Below are 21,328 nucleotides of genomic sequence, written 5' to 3' on the forward strand. Positions count from 1 at the left end.
AATCCAATAATCTAGAGGCCAAGGACCTCGTGCACCCCCCACAACCACTTGCCAAATGTGTGGTCTAGGATCAGGCTCATCATCCACAAAGATCCTTGGAACTGACAACTAGTGTCAAGGAATTTACAAGGTGGACTATCAGACACTAGTTTGCTAGTGATTGCCAATGATGAGGAGATGATGTATTTAAGATCATAAAATAATTTGTAAGGATTACCTTACAAATTAATCATTTAAACCTGTGTCCAAAGATTTCCCTTTTACTCATTTAAAATAACAAATCATTTATAATCCTACACATCCCTGTAAGATCATCTACCAGACATCTCTATTCGATCTCAAAGACCCAACGATTCTCCAATATCTCCATAAACCAGGATCTCAGGATCAAACTTATGGTTTTTCTATGCAAAACCACAAGTGCTTCTGTGTCATAGAGTCATAGAGATGTACAGCACAGAAACAGACCCTTCATTCCAACTCGTCCATGCCGACCAGATATCCCAACCCAATCTAGTCCCACCTGCCAGCACCTGACCCATATCCCTCCAAACCCTTCCTATTTCAATGGCAGGATTAAGCACTGCATTGTGGTGCAGTTTGAGCACAGCACAATGATGTTTCATCATGACTAATTTATACCTTACAGATTGAGCTACATTTACTTCACTACTGATTTTATTGTTTGCTCTGCCTTTATTGGGCAGGTTGAGCCTGTCACTTTTTCCAAATTCACCTCGATCTTTTCTCAACATCATTCATGAAGTACTTACATTGTATAGTTTAGCTTTCAATGTGACATGCCCTGAATTTGTCTGCATCAAATTTTATCTGCTTACTTACATACTTAGTATAATACATTGCATAATTTCTGAGTTGTCTCCTCCAATTCATCTGCCTCTCCTATTTTGGTATGATCTTTAAATTTGCTCAATAAGTGTTGAATATCTGATTTCAATATCATTGATGTAAATTAGAAACAGAGGTCCCACAAAACACTCCTGAGGCATATTTCCCTTGCAGCTCTATCCCAAACTTAATACAATTTATCTAATGAGTCTCTGATGTTTTACAACCCTGCAGCCAATTTCCTATCCATAGCAAAGCTTTTCCCTCAATCTCCACAGCCTTAAGCTTAACTAATACTCTTTTATGAAAGATTTTGAAAAAAACATTACTGACTAGTTAAGAGGAAATATGCAATTATGATGTGGAGTCTGAGCATTTTTGTACTACAAGCCTGCAGAAATGTTTACAAATCAGAGGCCAGAGATACATTGTGACCAGAGCTCAGAAGGATTACATTGAGAGATGTCTCATTAATTGTCCAGCCCCGTTATGTTATTTACTCAACACAAGATTTTCACAATCTCTATTATCTATTGTCCGTGCACCAAGCTATCACATCAGCCTCCTTTGAAATTTACATCAGACTAACTCTCGTGGGGGACAGTTTGACAATGAAGCTTATACTTCAGCTCACAATTATAAATAATGATTGCCTTCAGCCTAGCAACTTTTCTTACACATCACACTGCTATTTCCTAACAATGAGTGATCCACTGCAGTTGAAGTATATGCATAACCTCTTAAAACCAGTATGTTCAGGATCTGCCAGCTAGCATTTTGTAACATATCTTCAATTGTCATTGATTGTTTATGTTTAAATAATATTAAGAACTAATTATGAAACATTTTCTAGATACCCTGAAACTGTGTGTAATAGTCACCTCATTTAATTATTTTGGTACACCTTTTCTCATCTGAATTTTGACTAAATTGGGTCAGTTTCACATTTACCTTGCTTACAAAATGTCATACAATGTGGTGGCAGTAAGGTGTGGCCCAGATGGATAGGATGAACTTGCCTGGACTAGGAACAGGAAGTTTATAATGGATCTGTGCTGGTTCACTGCATGAAGTTAGCTGGTAACTGTTCATCAGTATTGTGTGCACAAAAGGCGTCCCCTCTAATGTGAGGATGTTCACTGATGATTACACAGTGTTCAGTACTATTCACCTTCCTTTAGATATTGAAACAAACTTTGTCAACATGCATCAAGACCTGGACAACATACCAGCTTGGGCTGGGAAGCGTGAAGTAACATTTGTGTCATTCAGTGCCCGGCAGTGGTCACCATTAAGAAAAAGGAATCTAAGCAACAATGAATTCCGCAGGATCAAAATCCATGGCCAGGAACTAAACTGGACTGACCATATGAAATAATGTGATTACAAGGGCAAGTCAGAGGCTGGGAATTCCACAGCAAGTAAACCATCTCATGAAGGTGTGAGGGAATATTTTCCACTCAGCTGGATGACTGCAATTCCAATAAAACCTTCCGAGACAAAGCAGCCTGCTTAATTGGGACTCTATCTACAAATGCTTCTCTGTCACCGGTGTATAATGGCAACAATATACGCTGTCTGTAAGATGGTCTACAGCAAATCAGCAAGTTTACTTTGACAGCACCTTCCAAACCACTGAGCTCTGAATTAAAGTCTTGCCTATGTCAACTTACACATAAGCTTAGTGGATGTATGCAAGCCAAGCCATTTAGGCATGGAACCATTGAAAAATTATGGCATAGAAAGAGGCCAGTCAGTGAAAGTTCCAGCTAAGAAAAGGAGCTGCCTTTTCTAATGCCACTTATAGCACCATGTCCATTGCCTTGTTACAAGTGTAGATCCATGTACCATTTAAATGAGTTGAGATTGTCTGCTGCCACCACCAAACCACACAGCAAATCCCAAAGACCCATGACCCTTTCTAGCTGAAAATGTCTTTTTCATCTCCAGCCTAATCTTTCTACCAATCTCTTTAAACCTCTGCTGCCTAGAAATTAACTTTCCACTTGGGGGAGTAGATCGCTCCTACCTAGGCCCCTCACAAGTTTGTACACCTCAATTCAATCATCCCTCAACCTCCTCTGTACTAAGGAAAACAACTCCACCCTGGCAAAAGTCTTGTTTATCGCCTTTGTATTTATCCCAGTTATATTATATGTCCTTCCTGTTATATTGTGGATAGGACTGTACACAAAACTCCAGCTGTGGCCTAACCAGCATTATAGGCAGATCCAGCGTTACACCCCTATTTGATATAACTGTGTTCAATGTGCCCATTTCAAAGGGATAAACCATACATAATATTGTGTTGAGCTTCTCTTCCGATGTTCAGAGCTCATGCCAGTTGTTTGTAAAAACTCATCATAATTTTTTTAAAAGACGTTCTTTTTAGACCTTATGGCCTTGTTGTGAAATTGATCAGCCCCAGTGCTTGACTTGTCACATGATAAACATGCTCAACAAATCATAGCCCTAACAAACATTGCAGTAATACAACTTAACTCATCTTATCTCACCTAACCTCAAAAGTATGCACAATGTCATTATCTGAGTTGTGCTTACAATGTTTAACTGTTATGTGTTTGGTTCTGTGAGTCTGTTTACTATTGATGCTTACTGTGCTTGAGTGGTTAAGCCTGTGTGTGGACTCTCAGCAAAATAAACACAGCTGCAGAAAGAACTGGGAGCGAGAGCTTAAGCAGGTATGGAGGAGACATGAGCTGTGAGTATTGAATAGTGCAGCATTGCTGAGTGTATGCATGAGACAAGCAGATGCTCTGAATGTGCAGGTAAGAATTGGGGCATGGAAATTACGTGAGTACTGTGAATTGGTATTGGAGAAGTGAGCACAATGGAACAGGAAGCAATCGCTACACTTACATTAACATCCAAATGAGATCATTGAACTTCATTCTATTATACTCAGGTCTTGGATTCTTGGTTCCTGATATGAATGAGTTTATACCACTTCCCCTCACTTTGCCAATATAACTACCGCCCGGAGGACTTCTGCCTACTTGTGGATACAGCATGTTGTTTGCTTGCCCATTGCCTGCATCAGAAGCAACATCTAAGAATCTTGGTATTTTTTTCTACTAACACAAGTCAACTCCTGGTGTCTGCAACCAGAAGTAACAGATGTTCCCCACACATCCCTGATAGACATGCAGCCAAAGAGTAGCACTGCCTACAAGGCTGCATGGTTAAAATGATCAGCCAACACAAATATTATATGCTGCCTGAATCAGTAGCAACTGATGCCTTCAAGTATGCTTTAATTCACGAATATATTCCTGGCATGTACTGCATTGAATACCAGATTTGCAATGCTGATATGATGCCATTTTGCCCCATCATTCTCCAATTTCTCTTAATTTCTGATAACTGACCGTGATGTAAAGGATCACAAAAAAATTCCTAACCCTCCTCCTACCCTCTGCTATGGAAGAGGATTATCAACCTCTTATAGGTGTGTTACTGGACTATTGTTTCACGTAGTTGCTTCAATTCTACATATTTTAAGTGCTTTCTCATGTGTTCCAAAGTTGCAGTAGTCCTAGGGAGAGTGCTGAAGTTCTTTGTCACTGACTTCAAGATTTTTGTAAACCACAGTTTCTTTCAGACATGTTTGGACCAACAGGACTTCTGCTGATAATGAGCATGTCTGGCGGACTGAGTGGAGGCCCAATAGAGCAGAAAAAGCTTCTGGAATAGGAAGGAGGAGAAAGATGGGAGGCTGCAAGCCAGAGTTGCATTTTCTGCCCAAGATCCAAGTGAATAAATAACATTTGTGGCCTCACCTCAACTTTTAATTCACCAACAGTCCCACATTTCTTACCTACTTTCTCTGGCCACCACATTGTCTTCCTGCCCCAAATGAAGGTGGGATAGTGGCACTAGGTGAATTGCTTATTTGGAGAACTGTGCAGACACAGTGAGCTGAACAGCCTCCTTTTATGCCGTAAGCATTCTGTGTTTCAGTGCTCACAACCTCAAGAAATAGCTGCAAGGGTTCCTCAGAATAATATCCTAGGCACAACTATCAACAACCTTCTCTGCATCATAAGGTCAGAAGTGCAAATGTTGACTGATGGTTGTATAATGTGCAATTCCATATGCAGTTCTGAAAGAAGCACTCATGCTTGTCTCATTCCTATAGGCTGAGCTCCAAGCTCCATGCAAAATCCAACGTAAAATGGAGCTGCTGAACCTTTCCGCATGATATGAAGACAGACTTTCCATTGCTCCAAGAATCTACTTGGCTAAATCCTTCAGCCATCTACTTTATCCAAGACTATTAAAGTCCTCAACTGAATCCTCTGCAGATAAACTAGCACACTGCATTATCTTCTGATTAGCTCACATTTGCTCCTTCATTTTCCCTGCTCCATGTCTTACTGATTGCTGATGCTGTATTTATTTTCCCAGTGAAATAAGGTGCAAGGAAATTGAGAGAGGGTTCAGAAAAGATTTACCAAGCTGTTGCCAGGAACAGAGGGTTTGAGTTATAAGAAGATGCTGGATAAGCTGGGACAATTTTCACTAGCGCATAGGGAGTTGAAGGATGACCTTATATAGGTTTATAAAGTCATGAGGGGTATAGATACGTTGAATGGCATGTGTCTTTTCCCGAGGGTGGGGTATTTCAAGACTGGGGGCATATTTTAAGGTGAGAGGAGAAAGGTTTAAAAAAAGCATGAGGGGCAATTTATTTTTACACCCAGAGGGGTTTGTGTGGGTGTGGAATGAATTTCCACAGCAAGTGATGGGTGTGGGTACAGTTACAACATTTAAAAGACATTTTGATAAGTAAATGAATAAATGTCTGGAGGGATATGGGCCAGGCAGGTGGGAACCGTTTAGCTTGGGATTATGGTCAGCATAGACTGGTTGGACCGAAGGATCTGTTTCTGTATGACTATGACTCTAAGTTACAGTGTGTCTCCACTTTCATCAGTTTCATCTTCTTCCTCCACTGTCTGACAAGTTTCCAGTTCTTGAGTATCTGAAATAAGAAAAGGATGAGGTTTGGATTTTGATGAAGGGAATGGAGAAAGCAAACGGTACATGCTTACACCAGTAGCAGCTACGCTGTCAGAGGACATAGTCAGAAGTCACATGACACCAGGTTATAGTCCAATAGGTTTACTTGAAACCACAAGGTATCAGAGCGACACTCTTTCATCAGGTGCATCAACATTCCAAATGCTTGTGATTTTTATGAGGAGTTTTAGGAATAAGCAAGATGTAGATTAGATTACTTACAGTGTGGAAACAGGCCCTTCGGCCCAACAAGTCCACACCGCCCCGCCGAAGCGCAACCCACCCATACCCCTACGTCTACCCCTTACCTACACTACGGACAATTTAGCATGGCCAATTCACCTGACCTGCACATTTTTGGACTGTGGGAGGAAACCGGAGCACCCGGAGGAAACCCACGCAGACACGGGGAGAACGTGCAAACTCCACACAGTCAGTCGCCTGAGGCGGGAATTGAACCCGAGTCTCTGGCGCTGTGAGGCAGCAGTGCCACCGTGCCGCCCACAATCATGTAGGATGAGAGAAGAAGGATTAGCTTTAAAGATACCATCATCTCCTATTGCATCGATCCTACCAGTGATGCTTCTCAAAATAATGGTCAGCTGCATCTTTTCCATAGTGTTTAGAGCATGTGGTTCCTGACACCTCTGGCCATGCAAAAGAGATGGACGTGTAATGGTAATTGTCACGCCATCTGTTTGGGTGATATATTTGCAATTGTTGAATAACTGAAAGTGTATGCAAGCTTTGAAATGTGGACGTGAGACTTGTTGAAGTACAAAGTAGGGAGGTGGGTTTAACGGAAGGTTTGAGTCCTGATTGATAAAGGTGGATAGGGGTAAGATGAATTAATCAGTGGCTTAGCTTTGATGTAGTTGTGATTTGGAGATGCCAGTGTTGGACTGGGGTGTACAAAGTTAAAAATCACCCAACACCAGGTTATAGTCCAACAGGTTTAATTGGAAGCACTAGTTTTTGAGCGCTACACCTTCATCAGGTCATTGTGACCATCACCTGATGAAGGAGCAGTGCTCCGAAAGCTAGTGCTTCCAAATAAACTTGTTGAACCATAACCTGGTGTTGGGTGATTTTTAACTTTGATGTAGTTGGTGGGGTATACAATTTGAAGATGCATTCAGTGACCTTGACTATTTGTGTAAAATCCTTAAACATCTTCCTGGATTACTTCCAGGAGCCTCGGCATTATATCATGTGCATGATTGGTTCCCACTGCCTTTTACTACCTGGCCCCTGGAGGGTCTCTGTCCCCTTGAAATCATTTCAATCCTTTTACCTCCTTCAAGAGGTGTCATCTGGAAGCTTGCATGCCCACTTTCTGCACATGTAGCCATTGATGCCTGTTTCACAGTGCAATATTCACATTTCAGCACCTTCTTCGACATGGGACCTTCATTTTAAGATGCACGGGTTAGTTTTTAATAGTATTCAATGCTGACAATATTAGGCAGTCTGCTGCTGATATGTGCAGTCAATGCACAGCTGGGGAATGCTTATGGCATTAACAAGCTAACATCATATGAGCAGGCAACATGAAGTTGGCATACTGCCTACGTTGTGCTAAATGGGCACCGTTTAACATCATGTTGTTGCCCTCATATCAACATTTGGGGCTATCTCCTGTAATCTTTCTATTTTTTATCTTGAGCTTTAAAAGTATCAGACCCTGGGAAGAACACAGCAGCTTGAAGTTTTTTTTAGAAAGATATTTTAATTGGATTGGTTCATCGGTGATTAATTTTGTGAATGAAAGTCAATGGAAGAAAATTGGTACAATGTGCACAACTGCAGCAAAATATGACTAGAAGCTGTAACAATGGTAAACATGGCTGATAGACATGAGTGCACATATAAGTGATATTTTTAATATAATTTAGATATTAAAAGAAGTCTAAAATTTAAATGCAATTCTTTTTCTTTTAAGGAGATTTATTTGAAGATTAATTTATGCACTTATTCTCCTTTTACCAAATAAATTTGCTTCATAGATCAAATTTAAAACCCAACATGCTTTTATGAGTTTCTACTGCTTAACAAAGTTGAGAAAGAGATCGAATATTGGCAGAGAATGATTTGAAAACTAGAATATTTAACAAAGACCTTGTTCTCTTGATTAGCTTGGACATCTTACATTTACAAGCTTATTTAGACATCAAGATAGTGAAGGTATTGTCAAAAGTAGCTGAGAGGGGTCTAAATGAAAGTAAAACAAAAAAACGTGAGTGAACATTGAGGAAACCTGAAACATCAATAAATACTGGGACTCACATATAGATTGGCATTCATGGAGAGAACAGATAGGTCAGGTTTTGGACCTTTTTAACATAACTGAGAAATGCAAGATAGTCGTTAATAGCAGAAAAAAAACAACACTCAAAGGGAAAGATGAAAAGGAAGACAAATGTGTACCAGCATTCACAGAGAGAGGCTGTGATTATTAGATGATGTAAAAGATAATCTCAGTCAGACCACAGAAATAAATTGTCAAGATACAAGTCAAATGTGTTATTAGCTAAAGCAGTAAGAGACACACAAGAAGAAAAAGACAAATGGGAAAATAGGACTATATGGAAAGGGAAAAAGCCTGACAATTAACTGAATTAAAATAGAAACTGTTGGCAAACACAATTGAATCTACCACTTCACCATCTGTCAATAAACATCGAGGACACACATCGACCACTCCCAGGACTATGTTCTAACAAAGGGCTTCCATCTCAAATGTTAACCCATCTCACCTTCCTTTTAGAACAAACTAAAACATATAATTAAACCAAAGAATCTGGGGGAGTAAATGTAGAAAAGACCCTAAAACATAACTAGTGAATCCTGAGTAAGCACAGAAGATGGCAACCAATTTGCCAGTTATGTCTTCGATTACCCTGTTCCTCCTAAAGCTAAAGAACTTGAGCACTGCCCAGCTGCATATCCATATGTACAACACACTGTTGGCCCAGAGACAGATGGGGGTCCAGCTTTAAGAGACTGAGTGTTTGACTAAAGTCTCTGTGTTCCTAAGCAGCAAGACTGAAAAGCTGGCAAACAACTGGCCTGCTGTGTGGAAAAGCACCAAGATTTAATAAGAATGACCAGCAGAGGGACCTAGTTATGTATGTGCATAAATTGTTGAAGGTGGTAGGACAGAGTGAAAGAGCAGTTGAAAAAAATCAGAGTGTCCTTCATTTTATTCATGGGGCATAGAATGTAGAAGCAAGTCGTAACAAAATAATAAAGGGCACTGGTTCAACCTCAGCAGGAGCGTTATGCGCACTTTATGAAAGAAGCATTATAGAAGGTGCAGAAAAGATTCACAAAAATGCTCCCAAATGATGAACTTCATGGATTGGAGAGAAAAATATTTTCACATTGTGTAACGTTAGAATCTGGAATAGACTGACAGAGTGTGTGGGAGGCAGGTTCAATTTAACAAAACTTAAAATCAACCATACCACCTTGAGCAATTCAGACTTAGCACATATCTTGGTTTGTATGGCTGTTTCTCTCATCCACATGCCACTTAATTTCCTTAATTTGAAGAGTTGTCATTGTGCAGATATTTCCCAAGCCTTTTAAAGATTATTTTCAGGGTTATTGCATGCTCCTGTTTTGTTTTGTACACGGAGTTGCCAACCTTTCCGGGCGTGGCCAAGATTAATTGGACTCACCACAAATGTCCTGATAGCTCTTAAAAGCAGTCTGGAGATTTAAAGGCAAAGGGTGCTTTTCAGGGCTTAGAAAATCTCAGACATGTAAATATGAGTAATGTTTGAGGTTGCACAGTGGCAATGAGAGAATTCACCACAGCTACAAACCCTCCATGGTGGCAGGCAGGCAGATACTCAGTTCTGAGCTGCTGTAGCCTGATGGATTTGATTGAGGCATTGAACACTCCAAGATTGTGGAAATGCTGTTAGGTTACAACACATGGCTCTGGCACTTTTTGTTGTAAATGTAGCTGTAAGAGTAAAACATTTCAAACACTTGTCTGTTCGAGTAGATCTATTGGAGATATAGAGCTTTCTGTATTTATGTTGTGATCTCCCTGCTGGTTAAAAAATGTTGATTAAACTATTTGTATCATTGAGTTCAGAGGGCTTGCATGAAGACTTTATAAGATTTCGCATCCTGTCAGTTGCCAAATGTGGTGAACTATTAACTCAGTCAGTGCAGTGTAAGTGCTGTGTTGTTTATTTTCTTCTAATGCTGAGATATGGAGTACAACTTGTTTTGAAAGCCAGAATTAAATATTAAGGAGACCCAAGGTAATTATAGAGTCATATATAGAGTCATAGAGATGTACAGCACGGACACAGACTTTTTGATCCAACTCATCCATGCCAACCAGATATCCCAATCCAATCTAGTCCCACCTGCCAGTACCCGGCCCATATCCCTCCAAACCCTTCCCTATTCATATACCCATCCAGATGCCTTTTAAATATTGCAATTGTACCAGCCTCCACCACTTCCTCTGGCAGCCCATTCCATACACGCACCACTCTGCATGAAAACGTTGGCCCTTAGGTCGCTTTTATATCTTTCCCCTCTCACCTTAAACCTATGCTCTCTAGTTCTGGACTCCCGCACCCCAGGGAAAAGACTTTGTCTATTTATCCTATCCATGCCCCTCATGATTTTATAAACCTCTATAAGGTCACCCCCTCAGCCTTTGACACTCTAGGGAAAACAGCCCCAGCCTATTCAAGCCCTCCCTATAGCTCAAATCCTCCAAACCTGGCAATATCCTTGTAAATCTTTTCTGAACCCTTTCAAATTTCACAACATCCTTCCGATAGGAAGGAGACCAGAATTGCACACAATATTCCAACAGTGGCCAAACCAATGTCCTGTACAGCTGCAACATGACCTCCCAACTCCTGTACTCAATACTCTGACCAATAAGGGAAAGCATACCAAACTCCTCCTTCACTATCCTATCTACCTGTGACTCCACTTTCAAGGAGCTATGAACCTGCACTCCAAAGTCTCTTTATTCAAGACCTTACCATTAAGTGTATAAGTCCTGCTAAGATTTGTTTTCCCAAAATGCAGCACCTCACATTTATCTAAATTAAACTCCATCTGCCACTTCTCAGCCCATTGGCCCATCTGGTCAAGATCCTGTTGTAATCTGAGGTAACTTTCTTTGCTGTCCCCTACACCTCCAATTTTGGTGTCATCTGCAAACTTACTAACTGTACCTCTTATGCTCACATCCAAATCACTTACACAAATGATGAAAAGTAGTATTCTGGGGGAGAGAAAGAAGAAACCTGAAAATGAAGTAAATGTCAAAAAAAACTCAATCTGGGAGAACAGCCAAGAGGCATGGGGTGTTATGATGGCTTGGATGAGAAATTGAGTTCACAAAAATGGTCACACTCTCCTATCATCAGCTTTTGGCTACGGTACATCCACAAACATCTGGAATCTGACCAACTTTAGTTGGCAACATTAACTATTGAATAACTTGCACTTTTCTCCAATTTACAAATTACATGTTTGCTATCCATTAGTTCCAGTATCTTTTCTCTCTGTGACCAGAGTCTGCACTTTCAGCTTAGAGTTCGCATTTATCAGGTTTATAACCAGCTAGTCAATAAGTCATCCCCAGTCTGCTATCCAACTTCAACCAGACTCTTCATTGTCTGATAAATTCACTCTAAAACATCAGCCTCTGGGAAACTGTTGGAAGATCAAAATTATTCTTCCTGCCAACAGCCTGGTCAACCAGTGTGACCCTAGTTGAAAACATCCTATTGGGCTTATCCCAATCTATGCCCTAAAAGCAGCCTCACTATGTAATTGTGCCACAATTAAAGTCAAGTTACACCGATGCACACTTTGCTGTAGTTACTGCCATGGGGATTTGTCTCTCAGTTCCTGCAAGGCTTGTTTAGGCAACAAATATATGAGCACACTAAGTTTAACTTGTTCCAAGACATTCGACTCATTGTGCAAGGCATTGTCACTCATGTCAGCAAGAAGTTCAAAACAATAGTCATTATTAATCAATATCCAGTTTTTAAAAATGTGCAAGTACATGTGGGAGGCAGGGGTGTAGGAGGAGGGTGGGCGGAGGGAGTTGGACATTCTTTTGGTCCATTAGTGGCCACTCTTCCTGCTTCAACCTTACTGGCAACTCTGAGGAACCTTGATTATCCGAAAGACACGGGTAGGGAGTATTCCGTTCGGTTAATCAAATTCCAGATAACATAGTTTAGCCAAGCATCGGGACCGTGCGATCTTGCTGGATAATCCAATATTCAGATAGTCGAATGCTGGATAATCGAGGTTCCTCTGTAATTTAAATTAGCAGTCGCACTCTGCCTTCACACTTCAAAACTGCATGCAAATTTTAAAAACCTAGCTTGATAGAAACTCTTTGGCATTGACTTATTTTCAGTCAGTTGGAAGTGATTATCTCAATAGGTGTTAATCATTGTAACAGGAAGCTGATTTAACAGTTGCAACTTTGGTGTAATTCACCCCAACCATCCACAGAAAGAAACATGATTTACGACTGCATTATGTGGAATGGAAAGTGAAGTTGACCATGACTGTGTGCATTGAAAAATAAATGGAAATGGAGCAAACCAATACTGGCAGAAATTTGATGTGAAGGGAGAAAGATACTTTTTATACATTCTTTACACAGTCCAGAAGCTGGTCAATGTTCCAAAGCATCAATTAGGTAAGCATGTGGATTTTTAAGATTTTATTCTTCTAAGTGGAGTGGTATTTAAACAGGAATGAGGGAGATGTAAGGATTTTATTTAATTTATAGCTCAACTAGTTAAGCAACTTAATGTAACAACAGATAAAAGTTGATTAATATTTCTAAACTGGAAATCAATTAGTTCAATTAAACACAGTGAAGATGTCAGAATTGGTGATGAGTTCCAACTGCAGTATGTGGGGCTGATGGTCAGCGACCCAAGGCAAATCCATTTGGGATAATTGTTTGCATTCGAAGAAACTTCAGTTCAGTATTGAAGTCAAAGCTTTGTACACTATGATGCATCAGGAAGGGGAAATTTATCTGTAAACTTTGTTCCAGGTGACAGTCACACCCAGATTTGGTACACAGTCTGACACAGGAGGATGTAACTGAGAGAAGCAGTTATGGGGGTTTATAGGGTAATAATGAATGTACCCTCAGTCCTTGCATTTATCCAACAGGTTCATGGTCTTTAAACCCTAAACCAGATTCTGCAGGATAAATGAGCAAACTGATCAGCGCACTATGATGCAGAGAGAGTATAAAATGGGGGATGTAAAAAAGAAAGTTATCATAGGAAACAGTACAGTTACAGAGATAGATACTGTGATCTGCAGCTGAGAGATTGAATCCTGTAGGTAGTGGTACATGCCCAGTACTAGGCTATGAACATCTTCCAGCTGGAGAGAAACTTGGAGTGGGAAGGAAAGGGTCCAATTGCTGTCAAGCACCTGATTACTAATGATCTAGGAATCTCAAAAAAAACACTTTTGCTAAGGGTGTGTGAGCAGCTTGGAGCTAAATTAAAATAGCAGAACTACAAAAGTAATGATCTCTTGCTCACTATGTGAGCCACAAACTTATTGGCATAGAGTAAATAAGATCAGAGGATTGATCAGATAGGTGTGGGGAAAAATGGATTTTGATTCATTGGGCACTGGCATCTGTACTGGGGAAGGTGAGAGCTGTACTGTTGGGACAGTCTTCACCTGAGCTCTGTTGGGACTATTGTCCCAACAGTCTTACATGTAGGACTGCTGCGAAGTCCTATAGTATGCTGGACTGTTCACATGAGGAGAAATTTGGAAAGTTAACGGAAAAGAACAAGACAATAATGCACTAGTGCAGGATAGAAATATGGGTGATGGTGTCCAGAGTGTATTGGGAAGGGACAGAACATGGAGACCATTAGCTAATGGTGTGAATTCAGCACCCTATCCCCAGCAGCCTCAGAGTCCTTGAGTGCTGGAGAAGACTGCACCTGGCCTCTCAACTGCTCAATCACTTTATGATACAACAGGCCTTCCTTTTAAAAAAGCAGGAGGTGTTTCTAACCAGCTTTCCAACCAGAAACCAGGACTTCCTTTGCATCAACAAGATTCCACCCAATATTTTGCCCAGTTGGAGAATCTGGATCAAGAGGGCACAGATTCAGGAATACCAGGCCACTCATTAAAGACTAAGACTAGGAGCGATCTCTTCATTCAGGAGATTGTGAACCTTTAAATTCCTCTCCTCTTAAGGTTGTAGCTGCATCATCATTCAAGATATTTAAGGCTGAGACACATATTTCTGGTCATTCAGGGAAGCAAGGGACATGCAGATCACCTGAGAAACTGGAGTTGAATCAAAAATCAACTAAAATCATATTGGATCTTGGAGCAGGCTTATTGAGCTACATGTTCTACTGCTGCTTTTATCCTTTTGTGGTGCTATCTCTTCTTCCCTTCCAGCTTAATTTTGGTCTTGGTATAAAAATGTTTGGCTATTGTTCAGCTCTGCTAAAGAGCTCGATACTCAGTTGCCAAATTTCTCTTTCCACAACAGATGCTGATGGATCAGTTTGCTCTGGCAGCATTTTCTCATTTCATTCTTGCTCATTTTGAGATGCGCTGTCCAGCCATGGCAATTGCTTGCAAGGAAGTGACATTAAACCTATTGAGGGTCGAAAATATGGTGCTGGAAGAGCACAGCAGGTCAGGCAGCATCCAAGGAGCAGGAGTATCAATGTTGCGGGCATCAGCCCTTCGTCAGTAAACCTGTTGAATTAAGCATCTTTTACAAGGTCGAGAAAATATCATAACATACAAGATCAAAACATAAGTAATTTTCAATGCAGTCAGATGCATGATTTTTAAAAATTGAAAGTAAGTGCACATGCTCAGCTGAAGCTGAAGGGGCATTTTGATCGGTCAATCTAATGTTCAAATAATATGAAAATCCATCACCATACTGAACAGTTTTCAAACTATAAATTTCTGCAACTAGATATTACATGCTATAGTTGTGTTAACCAGGACAATTTGGAACGCTTTGGGCATATTCAGTGCTACCAATCCGACATATTACATTTAATATTAGTCTAAGTTCCTGATATAAAGGATACTCCTGATGAAATTTTCAGCAGAAGATGAGCTCAGTCTTGATAAACAGAATAGATTCATCACATAGTGTTGATTGCTATTTATATTACATCTAAGAAACCTTTGTAAGAGCTCAGGCCATATTAAAGAGCAAACACATTATTACTCATGAAAAGTTCTGGTACACAGAAACAGCTAATTTATCTTGTGATGCCAGTTAACACATTCAAGTGCTAACTATGTTGGAATGAGCTTCTCCCAAGCTATGTCTCGGTTATTAAATTCTTTACACAATTGCTTCAAAAATGTAAAGTAGTGTTGCCATGAACCCATCTCCCTCCAAGTTTCTGACTTTACAAATTGAGTCAATCTGTAGATTTGACAATCTTTCCTGCTCGAATATGCATTATCAGGGGCAGAACACTCTTTTGATTGTTTGAGGTCAACTGATTTGACAGTTGATCTTGTGTTGGAGTTAATTTGGCTTATCACACACTTGGCAACATTTGTTAGGTTCATCCCATTAAAGTAGGAAGGAGTTAGGGCTCCTGAGTGAGACAAGTTACCTGTAATTTCAATCCACAATTCCTACTACTGTGCAAATGAAGATTGACCATTGTTGATTTAGTGCATTTGTAACACTACACCATTCCCATTGAAATCCTTGATCCACACTATTTCACCTTGTTCTAGACTTGAAAAGGTTTTGGTACATAGACCATGCCAGAATACCATTCTATAGGACCTGTCACTGTGAGATGGCACCCATATCGGTTACATCCATCCATTGATTTATTTTTTAATTTCTCCATTAGAGGATAAGAAATCTTTCTAGGTATGTCCAGACACAATGGTTTAGCATGTTATCTTAATGTCATGCTATATTCTATAATGCCTATTTAATTCTTTAAATTGTTTAGGGCATTCTTTCTAAAAAATAGTCTTCCCTCTGCTTGTGAGTTCTTGTAATTGATGAAGATGGTTCGGAGTGAAACAATTGTTCTTGGTCAGCAATGAGTTCTGCTGGTTACTGATGATGTGTACCTTTACCTGTATAACAAGATCTTTATGCACCAAAGACACTTTTAACATCACTGAAATTCTGGGGGAGGTTTTCCACCCACCTATGCAGTATTAAATCATTGCAATTTTATTTTCATCAAATCACGACTTTGGTTTTCCCCAGATAACACAGCAACATTCACCCTTGGTGTCAAATTTGATATGAACTGGGTCGCTGTTAACCTACATGATCTGTGTCATGTCTGTTTCAAATGAGTCACCCAGCACCCCTAGGAAAAATGGAATTGCCTCTTCCAGGTGACATATCATAAACAAAGTATGCCTCAATGATGGTTAGTCTTGTTCTAGAGTCATAGATGTACAGCATGGAAACAGACCCTTTGGTCTAACTCGTCCATGCCGACCAGATTTCCTAACCTAATCTAGTCCTATTTAGAGTCATAGAGTCTTAGAGATGTACAGCACAGAAACAGACCCTTCGGTCTAACTCGTCCAATCCGACCAGATATCCCAATTCAATTTCGTCCCACCTGCCAGCACCTGGCCCATAACCCTCCAAACCCTTCCTATTCATATACCCATCCAAATGTCTCTTAAATGTTTCAATTGTACCAGCCTCCACCGCTTCCTCTGGCAGTTCATTACATACACACACCACCCTCTCTGCATGAAAAAAATTACCCTTAGGTCCCTTTTATATCTTTTTCCTCTCACCCTGAACCTCTGTCCTCTAGTTCTGGACTCCCCACACCAGGGAAAAGACTTTGTCTATTTATCCTATCTATGCCGCTCATGATTTGATAAATTTCGATAAGGTCACCCCTCAGACTCCGAGGAAAACAGCCCCAGCCTATTCAACCTCTCCCTACAGCTCAAATTCTCCAACCCGAGCAACATCCTTGAAAATCCTTTTTGAACCCTTTCAAGTTTCACAACATCCTTCCGATAGGAAGAACAGAATTGCACGCAGTATTCCAAAAGTGGCCTAACCAATGTCCTGTACAGCCATAACAAGACCTCCCAACTCTCCCCAGGACTTTACCATTAACTGTATAAGTCCAACTCTGATTTGTTTTTCCAAAATGCAGCACCTCGCATTTATCTAAATTAAACTTTATCTGCCATTCCTCAGACCAGTGGTCCATCTGATCAAAATCCCATTGTACCTTGAGGTAACCTTCTTCACTGTCTACTACACCTCCAATTTTGGTGTCATCTGCAAACTTACTAACTTTACCTCCTATGTTCACATCCAAATCCTTTATATAAAGGATGAAAAGTAGTGGACTCAGCACTGATCCTTGTGGCATACCACTTGTCATAGGCCTCCAGTCTGAAAAGCAACCCTCCACCACCATCCTCTGTCTTCTACCTTCAAGCTTGTTCTGTATCTAAATGGCTAGTTTTCCCTGTATTCCATAAGATCTAACCTCGCTAACCAGTCTCCCACGAGGATCCTTGTTGAACACCTTACTGAAATCCATTTAGATCATGTCCTGTGCTCTGCCCTCATCAATCCTCTTTGTTACTTTAAAAAGCTCAATTAAGTTTGTGAAAGTGATTTCCCATGCATAAAGTTATGTTGACTATCCCTAATCAGCCCTTGCCTTTCCAAATGTATGTAAGTCCTGTCCCTCAGGATTCCCTCCAACAACTTGCCCATCACCGATGTCAGGCTCACCAGTCTATAGTTCCCTGGTTTTTCCTTACCACCTTTCTTAAATAGTGGCACCACATTAGCTAACCGCCAGTCTTCTCACACCTCACCTGTGACTATCGATGAAACAAATATCTCGGCAAGGGGCCCAGCAATCACTTCTCTAGCTTCCCATAGAGATCTAGGCCCTGGGGATTTATTCACTTTTATGCATTTCAAGACATCCAGCACTTCCTCCTCTGTAATATGGACATTATTCAATACGTCCCCATCTATTTCCCCACATTCTATATCTTTCATGTCCTTCTCCACAATAAATACTGATGCAAAATACTCGTTTAGTATCTCCCCCATCTCTTGTGGCTCCATACATAGGCTATCTTGTTGATCTTTGAGGGGCCCTATTTTCTCCCTAGTTACCCTTTTGTCCTTAATGTATTTGTAAAAACCCTTTGGATTCTCCTTAACCCTATTTTCCAAAGCTATCTCATGTCCCCATTTTGCCCTCCTGATTTCCCTCTTAAGTACACTGCTACTGCCTTTATATTCTTGTAAGGATTCACTCAGTCTCTCTTGTATATACCTGACATATGCTTCCTTCTTTTTCTTAACCAAAACCTCAATTTCTCTCGTCATCCAGCATTCCCTATACCCACCAACCTTTCCTTTCACCCTGACAGGAATATATTGTCTCTGGACTCTCATTATCTCATTTTTGAAGGCTTCTCATTTTCCAGCCGTCCCTTTACCTGCAAACATCTGCCCCCAATCAGTTTTTGAAAGTTCTTGTCTAATACTGTCAAAATTAGCCTTCCTCCAATTTACAACTTCAACTTTTAAATCTGGTCTATCCTTTTCCATCACTATTTTAAAACTAATAGAATTATGGCCGCTGGCCCCAAAGTGCTCTCCCACTGACACCTCAGTCACCTGCCCTGCCTTATTTCCCAAGAGTAGGTCAAGTTTTGCATCTTCTCTAGTAGGTACATCCACATGCTGAATCAGAAAATTTTCTTGTACACACTTAACAAATTCCACTCCATCTAAACCCTTAACACCATGGCAGTCCCAGTCTATGTTTGGAAAGCTAAAATCCCCTTCCATAACCATCCTATTAGTTTTACAGATAACTGAAATCTCCTGACAAATTTGTTTCTCAATTTCCCGCTGAGTATAGGGGGTCCCTGCCAGTATATCAGTCCCCTTCCAATCCCTCCTCCTTGTACAGGTCACTTCTACCCCAAAACAGCATCCAATGATCAAACATGTGAATCCTTCCCCCATACACCAGCTCCTCAGCTACGCATTCATCTGCTCTATCCTCCTATTCCTGCCCTCACTAGCTCACAGCATCAGGTGTAATCCAGATATTACTTCCCTCGAGGGCCTCCTTTTTATATTCCTGCCTAACTTCCTGTATTCTCCCTTCAAAATCTCATCCTTTACCTTTCCTGTGTTGTTAGTTCCAATGTGTATAATGACCTCCTGGTGGGCCCTCTCCCCTTTAAGAACATTCTGCACCCTCTCTGAGACATCCTTGATCCTGACACCAGGGAAGCAACACACCATTCTGATGTTTCGCTGCTGGCTGCAGAAACGTCTGTCTGTGCTTCTGACTAGAGAGTTCCCAATCACAATCGATCACTGGGAACCTGATATACCCCTCAACATATTAGAGCTTGTCTCGATACCAGAAACTTGGCTGTTCATGCTACATTCTCCTGAGAGTCTGTCACCCACGTTCCAAAACAGCATACTTGTTTGAAATGGGGATAACCACAGAAGACTCTTACACTACATGCCTACCTCTCTTACCTTTCCTGGAGTTAACCCATCTATCCTACTGTATCTGTGGCTTTTCTCCCTTCCTGTAACTGCCATCCATCACACCCACTAGTGCTTGTAAATTCCTCATTGCCTCTAACTGCCACTCCAACGATATTCTAGGATGCACAAGCAAAGACACTTCCTGTAGACATAATCATCAGTAACATGGAAACTGTCCTTAAACTCCCATATCCCACAGGAACAGCATATCACTCCAGTACAGGTCTTCCTTGCTCCTTCACAGTCTACAGACACAGAAAATAGCACTGTCTTTTTGGTCTAAAAAACAGTGCTCCAGGCTAACTTAGTACTTATGGTTTATATTCATAAAACTTAATCAAGAGACAGATTTCAATAAAACATATAATCAAGAAAAAACCCATTCTACTCACTACCGTAGATTTACAGCAAGGTTACACATTAAAAGCTATGCAGTTATCTGTCCCTTGCTGTGAGCTGTCCCACACAGGTTCCTCTAAGGACAGCTGTGAATTTCGCTGTTTGTTAATTTTTCCTCGACTCACTCTGATGTCCAAAGATACATGAACTCAAACAGCAAAGGTAGTGACTGTGCAGATTCACAGTGTAAATGTCAGTGTGGCAGTGTTAGCATGGTCAGTTTCTTTCTCTCCCTCATTGACCATGTGGTCACTGCCTTTTGTCTGTCTTTCTCCCTTTTAAAGGTGCTGTTGTTTTGACTTCTTTCCCCCAAAGTTCCAAAACAATTCAACAGCATATAAAACAGCAATTGCTGCTCCTGGATTTGGAGGAAATCACCTGTAACACCTAAATTACCCCAAAAAAGGAACAGCACTTACAGCTCCAATTTTTCCTGTCCTCCATCTTGGATTATCCAGAATCCATATTTTAGATTTTCATCTGAAGGTGTTTGCTACAATGTGTTAATCTCTGAGCTCATTAGCAATCTTAGTTCTGTGGTTCAAAGATGGTTTTTGGCTTTTGCCTATTCTCTGGTAATGTTCCATTTTGTCATTAATGCATTAGTATGATAAAGCTCAAAATTGTTACTGTGCCCTTGTTTTTTTTTTCAGCTGCAGTTTTGAAACAGTAGGTTTCAGTGCCAAAGAATTTGAAGACATTTTGTATCATGTGATGTCTTCGTGCTTCTGTACCTTAAAATATTAACAATGTCTGATGAACATTTTGCATGAAGTTGGCTTTCTCTTCCATCGTAATGTTGTGATATTTTTTGGATTTCAATCTTTATCCCTATCTGGATACCTTTTCCAACGTGAGAGCCTTTTTTGATTGTAACATCTCTGAAAGAAATGGATGAGAAATTTTGATGACAGTTTTCATCCATATTAGTTCTGGATGTAAATCACAAATTTCTGACGTTGAGTAAAGATTACAAATCTAGTTCTCAACATGGAAGCTATTAATGTTTACTCCATCCATTATACTACTGGAGCTTGATGAAACATAATTGTCAAAAGTTCTCACAATATTGTCAAAGGTATCAACCTGCTCTTGCATTCTGTCATTTTATAACATGGCCTGCTACCGAACCTCCAATAAAGAAACACATGTCTCTTTGTTCATGTCTTAGCTTCTTCTGCAATAAATCTGTAATGGGATTTTTATATAGTTTGTAGATGGAGCTACTTTTGCTGTCCGGTTTTTTAAATAGTACATTTGCTTCAACTGTGTTAAAATGGCAAGTCTTCTTCAGCAAGCCTTCATTTATAATTACTGGTTTATGAAAATGAATTGAGAATAAAACTTTATAATTAAGATGGTTTGTTGTTTTCATGAAGAATTTAATTTTTTTTTAAATTGTCCTTTTCAGAAAAATTCTTTAATTTC

General features: G+C 40.3%; 1 long non-coding RNA gene across 1 annotated transcript in view; it reads right to left on the bottom strand.

Moving 5' to 3' along the window:
• The window catches only part of LOC140495721 (uncharacterized), a 35,573-nt gene extending 14,826 nt beyond the window's left edge, over positions 1-20,747 (bottom strand). Inside the window, exon 1 of the long non-coding RNA XR_011964081.1 lies at positions 20,635-20,747. This is a non-coding gene — a long non-coding RNA (uncharacterized lncRNA). The remainder of the gene's footprint in view (positions 1-20,634) is intronic.
• Positions 20,748-21,328: the final 581 nt, after the last annotated feature.

Source organism: Chiloscyllium punctatum, chromosome 25 (assembly GCF_047496795.1).
Source record: "Chiloscyllium punctatum isolate Juve2018m chromosome 25, sChiPun1.3, whole genome shotgun sequence".
NCBI classification, from domain to species: domain Eukaryota; kingdom Metazoa; phylum Chordata; class Chondrichthyes; order Orectolobiformes; family Hemiscylliidae; genus Chiloscyllium; species Chiloscyllium punctatum.